General features: G+C 40.8%; 1 long non-coding RNA gene across 1 annotated transcript; it reads left to right on the forward strand.

The window, feature by feature from the left end:
* The first annotated feature begins 360 nt into the window (after positions 1 to 360).
* LOC146519488 (uncharacterized) lies at positions 361 to 4359 on the forward strand. Its single transcript, XR_014873900.1, has 2 exons — positions 361 to 2978; positions 4120 to 4359. It is a non-coding gene; the product is annotated as an uncharacterized LOC146519488 (long non-coding RNA).
* Positions 4360 to 4997: the final 638 nt, after the last annotated feature.

Genomic DNA, 4997 nt, shown 5'->3' on the forward strand with positions numbered 1-4997 from the left:
TTTGAAGACATCCTGCAGATAAATCCAACTCTCATTATCTTTTTTTCTTTTCTTTTAATTTTTTTTTACTAAACTAACAAATACTAATGATCTTTCATCTATATTTTTATTTTAGTTAACTACATTTTTTCACATGTACTTTAAGTTTTTAGTTTAGTTTTAGTTAACTATAATAACCTTGGGTTGGGGTTAGGGGTTAGCTATTAGCTAATACTAGCGAGCTTGGTTAGCGAAGCACATTCATGGATGGTAATTAGTGATTAGGAGCAAAACTGGAGCACAGATATCTTCAACAACCTTTAAAGAGATATTAACCACAAAGCAATCGATTTTGTTGATCAAATATTTACAATTAAATACTTCAAAACACTAGGATTTAGCAACAAGATAGCAGCTATTGAGCTGCTGCACAGTAATCACAAACTCATTCAAAGTGCCATCATGAGTTAAAAACACAGCGTTTGCTAAGTTAAAGTAGAAAAGGTGCTTTATGAATGCAGTCCATGCATACCAGCCGGGGGGATTGGCTCCTGTTTTATTTATTTATTTATTTATTTGCCTGTTTATCTTTTTTTTTCAACCCACCCTCAGACACCTGTTGGACCTTAAAGCTACTTTTGAAGATGCAACCTGCTGCTGGATAACAGGTAAGAAAATTATTTTCTCCTTAAGTTTGCAGACAGTAATTGGAAAGTAGCTTTAAGCTCAGACATTACAAAGTGTGCGGTAATGAAGTCCACTCCTGCGCAGTGGGTGCGTCAGATTGCCCGTCGTGGTGAACGCGGCTGCCTGATATGCAGAGAAGCCGGTTTGAGTTTTTGGAGCAGCGCGCACCGTGAGCCGTGCCGCCGGGTTTGGGTTTTCTTGTTCCCCGCTGAGCTTGTTGTGGTGAAAAAGTGTCTGAACTGGGTCACAGCTGTGCAGCACACAGCGGCACCGTGGCACATTTCTCTGTGAGTGAGGACGATGTGAAGGCTGGGAGTGAAAATGAGCATGCTTGTTAAACTGCCCCCCCTCCAAGTAAGATGAGAAGAGCAAGAAGCCGAAGCAATAAATCATTAATTCGCCATAAAGGCAGTCGGGAGAAAGGCAACCTCTCTCGGTCTTTTAAAAGCGATGTGGATGTATGGCAGCGCCGCCTGTGCGTCTGCCACCTCGCTACGGCTACGCCACGGCCTTCTGGGGAAAGACAGAAACAAGAAAACACAGTCTGGAGATCAGCAGTAACAACAAAATGGTTTTCGAAGAGCTGAGGAAAGCTAAACCTTCTAATCGTTGTTTCTTTAAGCACTGGAGTTTGATCAGAAACCTGCTGCACATTCATTGTGTATTTCTAAAATAAGCATTTTTAAGCAGAAAAACATATTTAAAAAGTCACATTAAATCCTAATAAGGTGAATTTAACAATGTATTAATTCAAACATGCAAAACTCTTAGATTTAATTCCCTTTCAGCCTCGACTCTTGTGAATTAAAGGTCTGGCATTAAATGACTTTGTCTTGCCCTCGATTACCAAAGGGAATAAAGATCACTGAATCAGAGCAGAAGCGACGCAGATGCCCAGGTTATAAATTTGTATAATCTATAACTCTGTTGGCACACGCTGCTATTAAAACACGCTCTCGTGCGTTCATTGTAATAAAGCCCGACTGCACACCTGCAAAGTTTTTAGAGATCTTCATGTCTGGTATTAATGCGAGGGTCTAAAAAGGTCAGGTCCAAAAGGTCTTTGAAGTCAAATTGAAGATTTAAAAAGATGGGAATCAGTTTGCCTCCCTGCAGGCAGGAGGTAGAGTCCTGCTGTGACATCCTCCTGCAATGTGATTCAGCTTCATTTTACCAAAAGGTGCATCCTTATTTGTCTTGTGCATGTTTTCTCTTTATCTGGTTTGTTCTTCTTTCTTGGTTTCTCATTTCCACACACCTGCAGGGCTTGTTTTGATTCATCTACTCTTGGTTATGTTTTTACGGCCCAGTATCATAAATGTATCTAAGACGGACACTCTCTGTACTTGGACCTTGAAATTAGATAAGATAAATTTCAGCCCTCCTAGGTTGGGAAAACAAAGGGGTGAAATTAGCCGTGTAGATGTGCGCCTGGACGAGTGAAGAATGCTGAAAACCACCAAAGGAAAAGCAGAAAAACACACAACAATAAGACGTCACGGAGGAGCTGAGCGAGACTGGATGTGGTTACAATACTCATACTACCATTGTATTTCAAATACAGCCGAAGTACCTCAGTGTTGAGGTCGCATTTTGCACTATGCAAGCCAGCATGTCTTTCTGGCCACTAGGGATGGGTATCGTTTAGGTTTTATCCGATACTGGTGCCAAACCGGTACTTTTGAAATGGTGCCGGTGCTTAAAGAATGGAAAACACAAAATTGGTCCAAAAACCTCTCATGTTCAGCTGTTTTTTGTAAAAAGATAACAATGTTAGCCTTTTCTGCAGCTATGGGGCATATATGGTATCACTCTTGGCTGGAAGCAGCTTAAACAATGGAAAAAACACAAACTTTGTCCAAAAACCTCTCATGTTTAACTGTTTTCCACTTTTTCTTTGGTCATTTTAGCCTTTTTGTCCAGGGTGAAGGGAGTATCTGCCATCAAACAAGAAGACAGCCGCATGTAGCTATGATGGTGTTTGCTAGTTCACCTTACATGCATTAATGTAATAACGTGGTTAGCCTACTCAACGTAAATTACACACGAACAACATTAAGCTACTCACGCAGAGAAGAACGGCTGCTGCTGCATCATCATCCTCATCATTTCTGCTACACTGGCAGGGCTAGGGGCCAGGACTCTACTCTTCGGGTTTTTGGGGGATGTTGCTAACTCCGGTCCGATAACAGGCACCACACCCGCAGTAGATGTGCTCGGTGTGAGGTCTCGCAGCAAGCTATCAAATACGGCGCATTTCTCGGCTTTTAAAAACAACGCTATGCGTCGCCAGGTGTTTCATCGGATTTGAGGTGTTACTAGGGCTGGGTATCGTCACTGATTTCTAGAATCGATTCAATTCCGATTCACAGGGTCCAGAATCGATTCGATCCACGATTCGATTTAATTTAATTCGATTCGATTCACTTTGATTTGAATCTGGGAAATTTTGACAGTCAGAAATATTATAATTCAGATCAGTACATTTACATATTTTTGTATCTATAAAAAGCAAGCTGACACACCAAGACTTTATCAAAGGTGTGAGCATCACAGCAGAGGCCTTTGTGTCAAAGTAGCTGAAGATAAAACACAGAAAAACATGAAGGTGATTTTCCTGTTCTGGGATTTTATAAAAATTTTCTGCAGTAGATCAAAAACGAAAGAAAACCATTAATCAACACATGAACATTACCTCTGAAGTTACAGCGGTTTTATTAGAGACACGGCTAAGCGTTTTGCATTTTGCATAATTTTAAAAAGTTTAAATTTGTTCGGTATTGAACGGCAGAAATTAGGTTTTATTTTCGGAAGTATATAAAACGAACAAAAAAACCGTCGGCCGACAGCGCTGTAAACAACGGTAGACTTGTGCGTAACAAGCAAGCGAATAATGCAGAAAACAGTACAGAGAGAGAGAGGGAGAGAGAGCGCGCAAGAGAGCGAGCATGCGCGCAAGAGAGCTGTGCATCGTGGTCGAAGCAAAACAATAAAAGTCAGAGTGAATTCATGACGTTGTTTATGTGAAGCCTAGTTTGGATCTTCTTTTGCTGCTGGTTCGGTCAATATTGTTTGGAGAGACATCAAACTAACAGCTTTAGAATCTGCGCATAAAGGGCGTGAACATAAAGCGCGGACCGCCGACAGATCAGAATCAGCGCGCTGTCGGCTTTCAGCCCCGACTGTGAGAAAGGCGACATCTAACTGATTCTGATCTGCGGTCCGCGCTGTGTGTTTAAGTCTTTGTGCAGAATCCGTGTTCCTGCTCTCATTTACTGTTTTAGCTGTTTGGTGGTTGTTGAAATTTTGTGAGATTTCACCAGAGATTCTGGCATTTCGGGCAAAATAAATTTATATTAAAAAATCGATTCAGGATTTTAATGAATCGATTTTACGTAATCCAAGCCAGAATCGATTTTAATCGATAAATCGATTATAAAAACCCACCCCTAGGTGTTACCTCCTTTGACAGTATCACAGTATCAGCTTAAAGCACTTGTTGCAGCTGCTGAGTTTGCATCTTTTGCTGTGAAGTACAGCCAGACTTTGACCGCTTCGCATTGGGCATTTTAATCTGTAGCTCTGCTCTAAAAGAACGTACGTACCTGGACCCGCCTACTATCCTCGGAAACGTAAAATGATTGGCTAGAATTTAAAGTGTATCACAGCTCAGGAAAAAAAAAGCACCGAAATGTGCGCTGCTTTTCGGTCTGGTTACTACCGTTTATGTCAGAACCAGTGCCATCATGGCACCGGATACCCATCCCTACTGGCCACTCTAACCCAAATACTGCATCAATAATACAAACCTACTCAATGTATGAAAATTGAAATGCAATAAGTGTGGCAGCTTCTCTCCTCTCAAAAACCTCGAGCTTCAAGGCTACTACAAGGACACACATCCACACTGAGCTCGAACCACTAAACCTTCACAGACTTGAAGTCACAGCTGTAGTTCTTGGGAGTTCATGAAATCTTGAAAAGGTATAAAAATGAACCTCCATTTATAAAAAATGTTAAGAATCATTAACATTTCTGATATATCAGGTATTTGCTTCTGCTGATACTAAGTTTTAGTCTGATGGCATTATTAAAATAATAAGCTGTATTCTTTATTTAATCATAAGATAAGATCCTAAGATGCTTCACTTTGTTTTCTTTTGCATAAATTATGTTTCTTTAAAAAGGGACGATGCATATTAATTAACACGAGCACTTAAATTCATCAAGCAGGTTTGCCAGAGTTAGCTGCACATGCTAATTTTCATCTCCAGTTGTCACAGACCGTGGGGATGTGAAAGGAGGACCCAGGCGCGGAGCTCTGAATAAAG

The sequence above is a fragment of the Neolamprologus multifasciatus genome, chromosome 4, assembly GCF_963576455.1.
Source record: "Neolamprologus multifasciatus chromosome 4, fNeoMul1.2, whole genome shotgun sequence".
In the NCBI taxonomy this organism is placed as follows: domain Eukaryota; kingdom Metazoa; phylum Chordata; class Actinopteri; order Cichliformes; family Cichlidae; genus Neolamprologus; species Neolamprologus multifasciatus.